General features: G+C 40.2%; 1 protein-coding gene across 3 annotated transcripts in view; it reads left to right on the top strand.

Annotated features, from left to right (window-relative positions):
* LOC126335149 (probable G-protein coupled receptor 179) overlaps positions 1-17,252 on the top strand; it is a 1,457,037-nt gene that overhangs the window by 648,964 nt on the left and 790,821 nt on the right. For all 3 annotated transcript variants that reach the window (XM_049998117.1, XM_049998118.1, XM_049998119.1), the window contains exon 3: positions 14,683-14,763. The gene's annotated coding sequence lies outside the window, so the exon portion shown is untranslated. The remainder of the gene's footprint in view (positions 1-14,682; positions 14,764-17,252) is intronic.

Genomic DNA, 17,252 nt, shown 5'->3' on the forward strand with positions numbered 1-17,252 from the left:
GTCGTGTCTGGCTATGCTGCTCACATCAATGTTCCTATTCCATTCGGATTCGATCGTACAAAAAGAAAATCACTGAGCAAATAAACAATAAAATGTGATTAGGAAGGCATAAGCACTAATAGACAGTTCTTATAATAGAGAACAAACAGTCATTAACTATACACGAACTGCAGTAACAATTTCACGCCACACAACTGCCGGCGTAGAACAGTTGCAGAGTGATCTATGTGCGAATAATGTTTCATACAGTGTGCTAAATGAATGGAAGTTCCCATTTCAGTTCTTGGTACACGTCAGAATCGTGGGAATGGATGAGAACCATGACTGGATGATATTGCAGTGCCTGTCTTATTCTGAATTACAATACAAAGTTCCTTTGGACACGCATGCACATAGACGGAAAAGCAGGGTTCGAGTCACTGCCCCGCACAAATTTACATTGCCTTCACATCTACAGCTGATGGTTGTCCATATTCTCAACATTATGCATGCTGCATGCATGTCCAAAGGATCTCTGCATTGTAGGTCAGAATATAACTGACACTACAATATCTTATTTATCCGCCAATACCGGACAAGCGACTTTCAAAATGGTTCAAATGGCTTTGAGCACTATGGTACTTGACATCTGAGGTTATCAGTCCCCTAGAACTTAGAACTACTTAAACCTAACTAACCTGAGGACATCACACACATCCATGCCCAAGGCAGGAATCGAACCTGCGACCGCAGCGGTCGCGCGGTTCTAGAGTGAAACGCCTAGAACCGGTCGGCCACACCGGCCGGCAAGCGACATTTCTAGTAAAATGTCTCATCTGTACGGGAATACACGAGGTCTGCTGAAACAGATACGGAACATTCGTAATATCGAGGCAATCGTGTGTTGGGGCGAAGTGCGGTTGGCATCCCTGCACATACCTGTATTTAATGTGTAACTGCCGGAACTTTCATTGTTGTATGTCTATTAGTTATTGTTCAGTGCTGTATTGAGTATAACGTTGCGTCCCACAGTTTGCGAATTCCGAGATGGCAGGGTTATAGTAGCAACGTCTCTGCATTAAACTTGCCGTGAAACCCAATAAAACGTTTACAGAGACACACCAAACGATACGAATGGTTCACACGGCTTAAAAATGGTTGGACTGAAGTTAAAAACGACTGTGTAAGACGCACTTGCACGCCTACCGACGACGCTCATGTCAGGAAAGTCAAGAAATTGTGCTTGCTAATCGGAGACTGACTGTTTACGGTTATGATGTTGAGACTAAAGGTCAATCTTCGCAATGGATCAGGAAAGGTTCTCCAAGACCAAAAAACAAACCGTCAGGTCAGGTCAGATTTCAAAGCCATACTGATATTTTTCTTTGACTTTGAAGGACTAGTTCATCATGAATTATAGATCTACATCTACATGGATACTCTACAAATCACATTTAAGTGCCTGGCAGAGGGTTCGTCGAACCACCTTCTCAATTCTCTATTATTCCAATCTCGCAAAGCGCGCGGAAAGAATGAACAACTATATCTTGCCGTACGAGCTCTGATTTCCCTTATTTTATCTTGGTGATAGTTCCTCCATATGTAAGTGGGTGTCAAAAAATATTTTCGCATTCGGAGGAGAAAGCTGGTGATTGGAATTTCGTGAGAAGGTTTCGTCGCAACGAAAAACGCCTTTCATTTAATGATGTCCAGCCCAAATCCTGTATCTTTTCTGTGACACTCTCTCCCATATGTCGCGATAATACAAAACGTTCTGCCTTACTTTGAGCTTTTTCGATGTACTCCGTCGTTCCTATCTGGTAAGGATCCCACACCACGCAGCAGTACTCTAAAAGAGGGCGGACAAGCGTAGTGTAGGCATTCTCATTAGTACTCGTAGATCTGTTACGTTGTCTAAGTGTCCTGCCAATAAAACGCAGACTTTTGTTAGCCTTCCCCACAACATTTTCTATGTGTTCGTTCACATTTAAGTTGTTCGCAATTGTAATTCCTAAGTATTTAGTTGTTTTTACGGCATTCAGATTTGACTGATTTATCGTGTAACCGAAGTTTAACGAGTTCCTTTTAGCACTCATGTGGATGACCTCTCACTTTTCCTTATTTAATGTCAACTTCCACTATTCTCACCATTCCGATATTTCTTCTAAATCGTTTTGCAGTTTGTTTTTATCTTCTGATGACTTTATTAGTCGATAAACGACAGCGTCATTTGCAAACAACATAAGACGGCTGCTCCGATTGTCTCCCAAATCGTTTATATAGATAAGGAACAGCAAAGGGCCTATAACACTACCTTGGGGAACGCCAGAAATCACTTGTGTTTTACTCGATGACTTCCCGTCATTTACTACGAACTGTGAGCTCTCTGACAGGAAATCACAAATCCAGTCACATAACTGAGACGGTATTCCATAAGCACGCAATTTCACTACGATCCGCTTGTGTGGTACAGTGTTAACAGGGACAAACCGTTAATCGATGGCACTATCGGAAAGTGTTGCGACGCCTGCGGGAAAATGTTAGAAGGAAACGGCCTGAAATGTGGCGAGACAATTCATGCCTCTCCCTCACGATAACGCACCGGCACATTAATCCCTGTCGGTGCATAACAAATCCACAAAAAATGAATTCACTGTGCTGCCTCATCACCCGTGCAGACTTTTTTCTATTTACACAGTTGAAAACCCCGTTCAAAGGACGAAGTTCTGCAACGATAGACGAGATAAAAGACAACTGGCTGTGAGTCTTGCACCGTTAGCCAAATGGTGTGGCGACCACTCGCGATAAGCCGGAAATCTGGGTTCGAGTCTCGGCTCGGCAGAAATTTCCATTGTAGTCATTCCATTCTACAGCTAATGGTCTTCCTGTTGTGTACACAGCTCCGCGTAGTTAGCGCGTACACAACTTTCCCACTAGAGCGCGCCCCGCTAAGCACAACAGCGCAGGCGCAGCGCTCGTCTGTCTCCGCACTACGAGATCGTGCTGCCTTAGAGACGGACCAAATTCTGCTTCCGCCGATCCGCGTATTAATATGTAACGCAGCCAATGATTTTGCTGCTAACGTAGAATCTTTTCTCCTCGTGGATCACACTCGCGCAGTGATACCTGAACGCGCGTGGTATTAAAACGAGCGTACAGACCTCTGATTAGTCAGTCTGCATTTGTCTGCACCACTGTGCATTAGTCAGTACCTGTCTATAGTCAAGTTTCAGTCTGCGCCTAATAAGATTACCATATTCTTGTACATACCCATGAAGATAAATGAATAGACACTTTGTCAAGTAACAGAGATATGTGAGAATAAGATTAATGTAACAAGACCAAAGGAACTTGAGATTGTCAATTGTAAACAGCATCCAGAATCAAGTTACGTAATGTCTATGCTTTTTATTATTTTAATAAATGTGTGTGAAAATTAATCAAGTTCTGTTTAAAGTTGGTCACCGTCAATTTGCTAGTCTAAGCGTGCAAGTGGCACTTCTATCGTCTGACCTAACGGTAGAAGATAAACACGCCACAATAAGACGACGAGACATATTGCTGACACTCGCCTACTTCGTTAGAGCGACAAGTCAAATAATCTGATGGTGTGTGTACCGAAGGTCTTACAGTTCACACAGTACAATTGTGAATATATTTAACGAATCCCAGATTGTATCCTGAGCTGCGGCGGTGTGTGTCCTGTACAGTAGCCAGAATGCGTCTCGCCACAGCGCCAGTCGCAGTATTGGCCGCGCATCGGCACCAGCGCAGCGGTGAAGAGCTGTCGCCACGGGACGGACGGATTTACGGCTGTGTTCGGAAATAGGCGCCGCCGGCGTCGCTTTGATGGTCGGCCGCTAAACAGGACGCGGTGACGCCTCCGGCCAGTGGCGAACTTCCCGTCCTCCAGCGACAGCCAGCCCACCCGCACTGCACGGGGCTGCTCGTCTTTTGCAGCGAGCAACGAGAGTGGCGGCAACTTCTGCCTCTACACCGTTTGTTGAAACTGCAATTCCAAGAAGCAAACTTGTGATTAAGTGAAGTTAATTCCACAGATAAAGAAGTGACAATACACAAATAATTACAATCACTGAACTGTACATGCACTTTGACCGTGACAATTTAATATGTTACCAAGCCAACATGAGTATTGTCGTCATTCATTTGTCTCATAATGCTGCTCGGCAGCTACGAGTAGAGTTGACCAAAGCTACTGTTACCCGCACGAGGATCTCCCAGTCGTTAACGAAATAGGCGCTAGTAATGTCCTTGAAACCAAGAGCGGGAAAACAAAACAGGCACACATGCGTTATATTTGGAGCCACACACATTATCAAAAAAATGTTAAATGAGTCTCATTCCATGGGATGCAGCGAATGTTTAGTGGCGTCACGAACGTAATTAGTAATCCCTGGAGAAAGTGATCTTTATCCAATTTGTTAAAATTAAAAAAAAATTGCTAAAATTTTTAATGCTTAGATAGCGTTTCCATGAGACAGTTAAAATATGATGGCTAGCTAGTTGCGGGTGTAACAACCATCTTCAGATTTGTAATGAAGCAAAATATAGAAATTCAGCTTTGCAAAACCTCTTTATTCAAAATAAAAATGGTTTGACAAAGCACAAAATACAAAGGTGAAACCTACTACCCTAACAAAAAATGGCAGTATATGACATCGAAGGTGAAAAAAAAATCATAATATGTACAAAAAAGAACGTGCATCACACTCGAAGTTACAGTGTTACACGAATAAGAAAATTAATTTTTATTATAACATACCACGCTCATTTTAAATGCAGGTTGGACACAAACTGGATGTGCTAGTATTTACCATGATGCAACGACATATATCTGTATAGAAAGCAACATGTCTGAGAGTCCTGGTGCTTAAGAACAAAACAAATATCTTAACAAAGATTTGTTTCCAAACGTTCAAAATAATTTTTATATTTTTTTAAAGTGACAGAAGAGATACCATTACAAATCTAAAACCCTATCGCTCATGGTAAAAATGTCAACATATCACATACGGAACAAATATCATATATAACTGTCATGTTAAAATGTTCACATAAGATTCCAGTGTTACACCGATGGGGCCCCACAACAGTTGCGAATTTTTCTACGCTTGTAAAAGATAATTTATCGTGAATAGCAGAAAACGAAACCTTAAAGTTAAAAGCAGTAATAAAACTAAGAGGAAGAACATACGCTGGGTGATAAAATCATACTGAGTCACGAAATATAAATGACCAACGTTACATTAGGTAACCTGTCGACAACGAAATAAAATGGTTTTTATCTCCAGATGGACTGTCTTGACGACCCCATTCAGTGCCGAGACATAACTGACGTATGCATGCACACGTGCAGGCCAGACAGAAATAAACGGAAGGACCGGCATGTGACACGCAATTGCATGCGTTTATGTAGAATGACACATACAACAATAAAAATTAACCTAGATGCATTTGTGTGTCAAGAGAACATTGCGATACTTAATAAAACTGAAATGATTTTTTAAATTAAAGGAACAAATAAAATTATTGTGGAAATTTTGCTGTATACATCCCAGGGCACAAATAAGAAAATAACAAAGGCAAGATTAATGTCTATTGCTACAGCGACAAGAATGTAGTTAGAAGATTGAGATCAGTTGGGAACGATACTCAGATACTATCACGTTATCTTGTTTGAGGAACTATTGGTATTCCACAAAAATAACTACGTTAAGGTCGGTAATCTTAATGGACTGCTATATGTAGATTTGTTGATTTGAGAGCCTGTTCGCAAAGAGAGACATTAAAATACTTTTTGTAATGCCTGAAAGACCTACAGTTCAGTACAGTTGCTATTTCCCTTCCTCATAACCTCTAAAACACAACAGCAACATTTCTGTCCCTTTATGCCTTAAAATTTGCTTATTTTTTCACATTTTGACTTTTACCTTCATCTCAGACTCTCTTCGTCTGGCCGAAGAATTAAATTTCCGCACGAATTGTAATTAACATAGAAGTGATGTGTTTCCAGGTTTAATTTTCTGCATGAAAGGCCTAATTATTTTCTGCCTCGGAAGAAAGTTTTAATGAGAGGTAATTGCCACTCTTCCTGATAATTTTAGCTCGTAGTTAAGTCGAACACGTGACGTAGACGTTGAGTAATCTGCAAAGCATAATTAATTGAAAGTTATTTTTTATGTCACATAACAGGCCACTTAAATGTTCTTGTATTAAAACGAGACTAAAATGAAAACTACGTTAGAGAAGTGTGGGACAGCACTGTGCAATATTAAATGGTATATTACTAGGATATTAAAGGTACCCTTCTCTGTTAGAAGCAGAATTAAGGGCCTGGGATGACACTTGATAAACGTCGCTGACTTGAGGTAATGTACGAAGCTCTATTAGTTAACTTTTGCTTTCGGTAGGCACAGGATGGATAATAAAACAGAAATTATATGTATCCTCCGTTGGGTATTTATTACTGACATCAAAAGCCACAGGTCATCATGTACAGCGTACATAACGTCTAGCACAACATATGAAAGCGTTGACAGAGTCCGTAGATCTGTGTGTACTAGATGCACGAATATGTAGATAAATACTTTGAAAGCACAGTCGAGTATGAAATAGGGTAATGGATGATCGTAAATTCGTATCGTCTACAAGGCTGCCATATATTACGAAACAGCATTTGATTTTGAAAACCAACATTACCCAGACATGTTATATATACAAATCAAATACAGAAAACTGTAAGAAGTAGTAACTGGTACGCACTCCTTACGCATCGCTCTATCTCTTGCTTCTTATACAGAATATTTTCGCATTCGGTTGAGGAAGTTGGTGACTGAAATTCCCTAAATGACCTCGCCGAAAGGGAAAACGTCAATTTTATTAATATTTCCCATCCCATTGCACCTAAATATTTCTGACACACTCTCCTACTTCACTAGAATGCAACACGAGCTGCCTTTCTTTCAAGTTTTTCGATGTCCTCCGTCAATCCTACTCTGCAAGGATCCTATAGCGTGTACCTATACTCCTGAAGAGGTCTAATATATGCTGCTGAATCAACAACCTTTACATTTTTGTGATTTATCGTGTAACGTAAACGTAAAGAATTTCGTTCAGTGCTAATGTAGAAGCCTTCAAACCTCTTAGTGTTTATGGTCAATTCACTAATTTTTGCACCCTGCAGGTATTTTGTCTGAGTTGTTTTCAGTGCGTTATTATCGTCTGAAGAAATAGCTAGACCGATAGCATTATTTGTAAACAATCTAAGAGGGTACTCAGATTTTCTCTTTGATTGTTTACAAAGATTAAGAGCAGCAGAGAGCCCCTAACACTTCGGTTTCTTTACATGACTTCCCGCCAGTTACTATGAACTGTTAGCTCTCTGACAGGAAACCACGAATCCAGTCGCATATCTGAGACGATACTCCGTAGGCACGCAATTTGATTTGAAGGTGCGAGTGAGGAACGACATAAAAACCTTCTGGAAATCTAGAAATAGTGAATGGCAACTTTAAGTCCACAGTCGATAGAACTCAGAGATAGTTATGTTTCAAAAGAACGACATCTTCTGAATTAGTGCTGGTTTTGTATCCATAGATCGTTTTTTTTTTTCGATGTATTTCATACAGTAGGAACAAACTGTATTGCTAAAATATCACCGTTAATGAAAACATGCTCGTTCAATAGATGGAAAATCTCTAAAATGGGTAACAACTATAGCACAACACCAACTCAAAGCAATGGGACAGCTGTGAAACTATATACTCCATTCCCTAAGGCAAATATCTAAACGGGTAAGGTCTGGGGGCATTTCTGGTCAAAAAATGTAAAAATTCCTGGTTACCTTCTTGCGGGGGCATGTTAGGTTTAGATAATATGTCACCTGATAACTATAATGTGCATTGGCCCATCATGCTGGGAGAAAATATCTGTCCTCAGAGGCAAAGGAACTGAGCATAGTCAGGGGTCACGTTTTGTCTTATCAATGTGTGTTATTATTTGTGATTCTGTCTCACGACGGCAAATGAGCACAAAATAAACGGTAACGTAATAAACATTAATTGTACATTGTAAAATATGTGGAGTCTCGTGCAGCTTTAACACCGGTCACGAGTTCTCAGTAACTAAATACCATCCTGACATGAAACTAATAAAAATTAACAAACTCCTTCTGACTACGATAACACACACAGCATCTGCTGTCAACTGCATTCATATTTCAGTAGACTCTTTTCTGAACCAGATATCTGGACATTATTCATGGGAAAGAGTTACGTGTGATTGCCTATGGAAACGAGAAACTGTATTAGAAGCTCTATAGAAACGTCTTTTACTGCAACCGATAAATATTCAATAATCAAGCAGCTCAAGGTGTACTTCAGCGTCCTAAAATCCAAAGGTAAGCCACTTCCCTTTATTAAAGGTGTTGAATTTTAGCTTCAGTAAGTGACTTTGCTTTCAGTATGTTTCTTTCATTAAAATATCTAAAGCAGCGCCTACACTATCAGTAAAAGTTTGCAGTGTTTCGTAATGTGAAATATTCTTGTCCGTCTGTGATCAAGACTGAAGACTGAGCAACGTATTATACAATATATCGACGGATGTACTGAAATTAGATTGGTTGTACTTACAAGGGATAGATCCAATCCGTTATGTCAAAGCCTACCCTGAAATTTCCTGTACAAGAAAATTACAGAGAAAGAAACACAGTAACAAAATGTTGACTGTTACGACAGACTGCAGGCGTTTAAAAAAGTTGAACATTGTCGAATCGTAGGTCCCCGGTAGCAATAGCAGTAGCAGTGGAGTAGCAGACAGCCTAGGCGTAACACGGGAAGCAGATATCCTTCGTTGATGGCACATCTGTTTGTAGATAGCACGGCACAACGTGATCGTAATTTGTAAACCTAATTTCAGTTTCCACTGATAATTCCTGTCACAGAACTGTTCATAGTTACTATTTCCTCGAATCATTTATGCCTGCAATAATTAGTAGTTGCCTCTGCAGTATCGCTAAATGTTAACAATGGTGATAAAACTGAGTAAATTTTCTTTGTGTTTTCTTAGTATGTGCTTACTAATTTCATCTGTCTTCGTGCATGTTCCTGGGTTTCACAGGAAAGAGGAACCTATGTTTACAACCTTGCATAGATGAAATGTGAAAAAATTGATATGCAGTCGAAATCAACTACTTCTCCTGAAGATCTACATATGTGTCATTTATTAGTTATTTTATTTAACATTCAATGCAACGATGTCAAAATTTCGTTAGTAATTGTGAAAACATTGAAAAAATATTAAATAACTGATGATTTTATGAGTTATGGCTCTAATGACGGTAGGTGTGCTACTTAAAAGTAAAAAAAAAAATTATAGTACCTTCCTAGGCCAAAGAAAACATGTTCAGTAATAGCTTTCAGTGGCAAAGAAAAGGCTGAAATTTTTTGGTTAATCGAAGGAGGGAGAAAATGTTTAAAGTTAAGCCTTGTGAAAAGCTGGCTTCGTTTCGCAAAAGACGAATGTGAGTAGTAGAAATATGAAGAAAGACTTACAGAAAGTATGAATCATGCACCAAAATCAAACTCACAAAAGTGTGAAAGAAAAAGTCTTGCAAAGATTTAGAACTGCTTGTAAGGATTAATGCACCGTTACTAAGTGGGTCAAGGCACTCTAAAATACAACGGAGACTACCATTACTTATTTCCAGGCTGCCTCTACATCGTTAAAGAATGTCAGGAAATTGTACAGAAAAGGAAGTCGCAAAAGTACGAAGTTCATTGCAAGTAAACAAGTAGACGAGATGTCATTAATAGTTAATACTGTACAGCAATTCGTAGCTGAAGTGAAGTCTAGTCTTCTTGTTATCCCCTATAATGCTGTGTGTAAAGTCAGCCAATCAGATTTCGTACAAAAGCTGCTCGGAGCAAATTGCACTTGTCCGAAAGAACAGATACCACATGTATACGGACTAGAAAAGTAAAAGAAAGTATCGCTTATGCATTCGAAAATAATTCTGTGTTTTGTTGGCTTTTGACCTGGACCTGAGGACGTCTCTTCGTTTAGGAAAACGGTGAAAAGATTATAATCCGCGTTCTATCCAGAACTATTACTGTAAGTCAGCCTCTCGATAAACAAAACTTTTCTTTAGTCATCCAGAATCTCGTTTCACATTTCTGTGACGAGAACAGGGAATAAATAAGGAACATTTTTACTATTAGTAAAATACACTGAGGTAACAAGGGTTATGGGACAGAGATCTGCACATGATGGCGTAGTATCGCATACACGGACTGTGAAAGGCCAGTGCATTAGCGGAGCTGTCATTTGTACTTAGGTGATCTACGTAAAAGCTGTCAGACGTGATTATGGCCTCAAGACTAGAACTGACAGACTTTGAACGCAGAATTGTACTGGAGTTAGACCCAAGTGACATTCAGTTTCGGGAATCATTATGAAATTCAATAATACGAGATCCACAGTGTCAAGAACGAGCCAAGAATACCAAACTTCAGGCATTGCCTCCCACCGGACAACGCAGCGGCCGACGGCCTTCACTTAACGATCGAGCGCAGCGGCGTTTGTTCAACGCTGCCAGTGCTAACAGACAAGCAGCCCTGCGTGAAATAACTGCAGATATCGATGTGGGGCTTTGACTAACGTATCCGTTAGGACAGTGCGGTGGGAACCGGAATCAGAGGGCTATTTCAGTAGACGACTAACGCGAGTGTCGCTTCTAACAGCACGATGTCGCCTGCAGCTTGTCTCCTGGGCTGGTGACCACATCAGCTGGACTCTAGACTACTGGAAACTGTGACCTGGTAAGTCCAGTCCCGCTTTTAGTTGGTACGAGCTGATGGTAGGATTCGAGTATGACGCAGACCCCACGACACTATGGAGCCAGGCACTGTGCAAGCTGGTGTTGGCTCCATAATGTTCTCAGATGTGTTTACATGGAACAGGCTATGTCCTTTCGTCCAACTGAACCGGTCATTAAATGGAAATGGTTATTTTCGGCTACTTGGAGACCATTTACATCTGTTCAAGGACGTAGTGTTCCCAATCGACCATGAAATTTTTATGGTTGGCAATCCACCATGAAACGTCGGCGAAATGTTTTTTATTGGTTTGAAGAACTTTCTGTACAATTCGAGCGAATAATTTGGCCACGCAGATCGCCCCACAGAAATCCAGTCGAACATTATGGGGCAACACTTCCGCAGTTATGGTCTGCTAAAGAGTCATCATGACTCCTTATTCCTGCAGGCGACTTCCAACGACTTGTTGACTCCATGCAACGTCGATCTGCTGCACTACGTCAGCCAAAAAAGGTCCGTCATTATATTAAGAGGTAATGCGTGACTTTTGTCACCCCAGTGTATAAAAAATTATCGTAACTCTTGAGTTACAGGTTGTTGTTGTTGTTGTTGTTGTTGTTGTGGTCTTCCGTCCTGAGACTGGTTTGATGCAGCTCTCCACGCTACTCTATCGTGTGCAAGCATCTTCATCTCCCAGTACCTACTGCAACCTACATCCTTCTGTATCTGCTTAGTGTATTCATCTCTTGGTGTCCCTCTACGATTTTTACTCTCCACGCTGCCCAGCAACATTAAATTGGTGATCCCTTGATGCCTCAACGCATGTCCTACCAACCGATCCCTTCTTCTAGTCAAGTTGTGCCACAAACTTATCTTCTCCCCAATCCTATTCAATACTTCCTTATTAGTTATGTGATCTACGCATCTAATCTTCAGCATTCTTCTGGAGCACCACATTTCAAAAGCTTCTATTCTCTTCCTGTCCAAACTATTTATCGTCCATGTTTCACTTCCATACATGGCTACACTCAATACAAATACTTTCAGAAATGACTTCCTGACACTTAAATCTATACTCGAAGTTAACAAATTTCTCTTCTTCAGAAACGCTTTCCTTGTCATTGCCAGTCTGCATTTTATATCCTCTCTACTTCGACCGTCATCAGTTATTTTGCTCCCCAAATAGCAAAATTCCTTTCAACTTTAAGTGTCTCATTTCCTAATCTAGTTCCCTCAGCATCACCCGTCTTAATTCGACCACATTCCATTATCCTCGTTTTGCTTTTGTTGATGTTCATCTTATACCCTCCTTTCAAGACACTATCCATTCCATTCAGCTGCTCTTCCAAGTCCTTTGCTGTCTCTGACAGAATTACAATGTCATCGGCGAACCTCAAAGTTTCTATTTCTTCTCCATTAATTTTAATACCTACTCCGAATTTTTCTTTTGTTTCCTTCACAGTTTGCTCAATACACAGCTTGAATAACATCGGGGAGAGCCTAAAAACCTGTCTCACTCCCTACAGGTATTGTTATAAAATACTTCGTGTCAAAAAATTAAAATCCCTAGCGATTAATGTCGTCTGTAATGTAGTATCGTAGAAGACTTTGATTCTCATTCCTCTGCTACTAAATTGTGGTTCAAATGGCTCTGAGTACTATGGGACTTAACTTCTGAGGTCATCAGTCCCCTAGAACTTACAACTACTTAAACCTAACTAACCTAAGGACATCACACATATCCATGCTCGAGGCAGGATTCGAACCTGCGACCGTAACGGTCGCGCGGTTCCAGACCGTAGCGCCTAGAACCTCTTCGCAACGCCGGCCGGCACTAACTTGCGTAACAATTTGATCTGAAACAGTTTATCTCTCGATATGAACGTAAAGTTATTTCGAAAAATTAATGATCTGAGACTTTTGGTATGGTTTGAGTACTTAACCTGGGCGCGCGTATATGTTGGACGACGCACTACGCAGCTTTACTTTTTCTGCGTTTGATTATTCGCCGAATCGCGCGGTAGCCAAGAAAGGCTCTAGGAACTGTTGTTATGAGTGGTTCTTCGTGTGACAAAAATGTGCAACTTTAACATTTCACATCGTCTCGAAAAAACACAGTGACACGTATATGTAATAAGTTTCCTTTAATTTGCGTCTATGGTCACAATCTTCTTTGTTTAACAGATTAGCGGTTTCAGACTTATTTTTTATGAAACAGATCTGATGATGCTAATTAAAGACCGAAACCGTTAATCTGTTAAACAAAAAAGATTGTGACCATAGACGTAAATTAAAGGAAACTTTAACAGTGTTCAAGAAATACTTACAGTGCTCCTTATTAGCCAAAATTTTGACAGTGGATTTACTTACGTGTATTCTTCGTGTTTCAGGGTAGGTTTCGACACGTCGTACTGGACCATTCCCTTGTCCTTCTCCAGCTAATAATGCATACGTTTCTCAGCTCGATCTCGTATACAGAATTGTTTAATTTGCCCAGTTTGTAGTGTTTTGAAACTGAATTGTGGATATGGCTTCGAAATCAATGTGAACATACCTCCATTTTAGAAGTACTGGATGTCTGTAGAAGTCTCCCAGCCTTATCGGATATAAAACAAAGCGAATATACTAATGCTCAGAAGAATGGCGAATAATATGATCAGTGGTTGGCGAAGTATAGGGAATTGTATGCGGAAGTGGATGGACTTCAGTTAATACCGAAGTTAAATTCATTGCAAAGTAATTACAGAAAGTGCAACGAAAAGGGGATCTTGAGTTGAAGAGAAACTGGAACTAACACTTTCAACATTAAATGTGTATGTACACATTTCCTCGTCTTTATGTAATGTTTCAAAATTCCTGTAACACCTGTGCACGTCTCCCTCATTTCAAAGCTTACCGTTCTTACCAATTTTAGGTCTTCAAATGAATTTCCTGTAGGCGAATAACGTAAGGTATTCTTAGATAACAGTGTCTCAGTTGCGGGATTAATGTGTCGTAAATAAGTGACCCTTTTCTTGATTATAGCTCGTCTGCATTTGTTAACGAACATCAAATGAGCGATTGTCCTTCTCCAGAAAGTTCCAACAATACTTGGCTCGCTTATCTTCAAGTTACTTAGTAAATCTTCATGTGATAAGTCTTCCACTCTTCTTACACCCTCCTACATCCAATTCTACCTTCTCTATTCTTCCTGCGAGCGCAAAGGCAGCCCAAAGGCAGCCGTCTGTCACTTTGCACCTCCGAGACTGGGCGTGAAGTTTGCGCAATTCACTGCATAAAGCCAATCATCAATACATAGTACGTTATTAGTGCCCAGTATTACTGAGAGTCTAGGCACAGCTTAAGGTTATAAGGAATAATCCGTCGGTATATTGAAATTGCCGGCCGCGGTGGTCTAGCGGTTCTAGGCGCTCAGTCCGGAACCGCGCGACTGCTGCGGTCGCAGGTTCGAATCCCGCCCCGGGCAGGAACATCAATAATGTGTATTCGAGTTCTTAATGCATCATACCGCCAATAGCCTTGCCGCAGTGGTACCAGAGGTTGACGTCAGATCATCGAAGTTAAACGTTGTCGGGCTTGGCTAACAAGTGGATGGGTGACCATGCCGTCAGGTGAACGCTGGTTTCAAGCTACTTGTTGAGAAGTAGCGGATCCGGTCACGAAAACTGACAACGACAGCGTGAACGGTGTTCGGACCACATGAGCCTACAGTGGACTTAGGATGACACGGCGGTCGGTCAGTACCGTTGGGTCTTCGGAGACTTGTTTGGCCGGAGTTTAGCTTAGTTTCAGTTTAGTTTAATATATCGTACAAATAACCTCAACTAGGGTTCTACAAAAAGTTGTTCACGCTGTCTTCTTGTTACAGGTTTCCGGCTTGACTTCTGATCAGAGATGAATAATTAGCAGCGAGTGATTAACATTCCATCATACAACTCACATCTTGAAGGTAAGACACCACTACGCTGGAGTATCTGCTAGTTTTAACCTGCCAATGTAGTTTTTGCAATACGTTTTAGGCAAACGAACTAGGCTTTCAGTAAAAGTTTGCGAAAAGTATCTTTTCAGTGGCTTTCGAAGAGACCACGTGGAATATCCTTACTTGAACTGCAACATGTTTACCTTGTAACTACATACATAAGAGTTAATGTTGCTCGGTCGGTTGTAATCTTGGATAATAGGCATGGAAACTGTTTTTTTTTTTTTTTTCTAGAAAGTAACGAGATAAAAACACAGTGACTGTATATATCGACTTTATCTTCAGGCAGAGTCAAGTTCTAACATGAATTTAGTCTGTGTACTATTATGTAATATCACTGAAAGTTTTGTGTTAGTGTAGATAATCACGAAGAGTTTGTTCTGCTACCTTACAGTGATTCGCGACACATTAACTCAAGCTGTTTGATTTCAGATCAATGTAGATTATCCGTTCATGAACTTCTGCTGTTACAGAGAGCACTTAAAAACAACAAAATGCAGAATACTCTGGTCATTCATTCACGCAAATCTGTTAACAAATGATCATATTAAATGACATTAATATACTTCTGACATCCCTGCTTGTGTTTATCTTAGTGATTAGTAAGCCAATCCTATGGCATATAGTGTTTCTCAAAAGAACTGTATTATAACTGTAAGTATGGTCGCTGGACAAGGCTGATCAGCTAAGGCCAGTTCTTAAATGTTATCCAAAAATTATTAGTCTCAGTGTGTATGATTCGACTGTATCACTTCGTATGTATGAGTCTGGTTTATGGGATAACTAAGTCTCACGCAACGCTGAGCGAACTATTTCAATTCAGATGTTGAATCACATTCGTTTTAGGGTTTCTACTGTAATAACAGGTTACGCAGTTTCTGAACAGTTCAAAGAAAACTTGAGTCTCGTTTGAAATAGGTACCCCACTCACGGAATTAAAGTTATTGGTGCCTTTCATTTACGTTCAATATTTTGGCAAAAATCCATGTTTAAAGTCAGTAGTAGGCATAAAATGTCTTCCGAAATCGTACTGAATGCTTTCTCAGAAAATGATTTTGGAAAATACGTTCAAGCGCCCACTCGAAGTGAAAATGGCTCTGGAAACGTACTTGACCTCTTAGCAACGAATAACCCTGACCAAATAGGGAGCATCTTGAGAGATACAGGGATCAGTGATCACAAGATTGATGAGCTACACATATCAGGACAGATGAGTAGCAAAAATAGGAACCTAGTCAGTGGTCGACCTTATCAGATTTCATTATTTCATCTGTAATTTAAACAGGATTACAGCAGTATAGATACCACACAGAAGGTCTTTGTTTGGCAATTGAACTATTGTATTTTCTTAGCTGATTCTCAATTTGTCCCTCTTTCGGCGCTGCAGCACCATGTTAAGTAAAAAATACCCATGTTTTCCATTCTATGCGCGCTACTTAGAGACCGCTGAAAGAATTGTTAAAGTGGATAACAATAAGTTACTTCACGAATGTCTTATTTAAACTTGTGCTGCACCTAAAACGTCAACAGCTTAACATATACGAAACGCAAATTCTCCTCTGTCTACAGTAATAGCCGCGACATTAACCTGAAAACTTGTCATTTTGTATGAAATTAAAATTAGTTAGTACATTTTTTATATTATTTCTACAAATATTGTTTTAACCATATCCTTCCCAGCCGCGTGGTCTAAGGCATTGAAACTGAATTACGACATTATGAGCGGTACGACTTTATAATTGCCGCAGCAACAACAAGTACCATTTTGTTTCTGCATTCAGTTTTGGATAAAACCGCCTGGAAAACTATGTAAATTAGAGCAGATACTGTCGAGCGTTGAAGGTCTCGTACGTATCTTGTTGGAGGATGGAGTTTTCATAGCCGGAAACTTTCCGCAAAAGGCAGAATAAATGGCGGCTAATAGATTGTTATCTCAAAAATGAGCATGAACAACTTGCTTTAAATACTAAACTTCGTGTCTGTATCTTAGGGTGTGAGGACCTAATACGTTTTTAATGAAGATCGCCACATCGGATGGGGACGTTAATTACTTTGACCCAATTAGTTCTCGTCCAGAAGAGTCGACCATGTATCGACGTCGATATTCATCCTCCACTTTCTGCTAATGTCTCTCATGACACATATTCAATGTAAGCGTGAACTGGTATTCATAACACCAGAGTCACACCTCTTAGAAATGTCAGTATGATCAAAATCTCTCAACACTACAACTGCTATCATAAAATAGAATATTGGCAACATCGTTTCTCTTACGACTTTAGAATATCGATGTTTATGACAGAAAAACACATGATACTTGTGTGACATTCCAAAATATTTCTTATTTATCTAATTGGTTTTCGGCTATTGGGTCATCATCAGGTAAACAGATAAATAAGCGGGGCTGCGAATTTTGTGGGGAGCAAATATTAGTAATAGGCGCTTGGCAACAACCGAAT

This window comes from Schistocerca gregaria, chromosome 2 (genome assembly GCF_023897955.1).
Source record: "Schistocerca gregaria isolate iqSchGreg1 chromosome 2, iqSchGreg1.2, whole genome shotgun sequence".
NCBI lineage: Eukaryota > Metazoa > Arthropoda > Insecta > Orthoptera > Acrididae > Schistocerca > Schistocerca gregaria.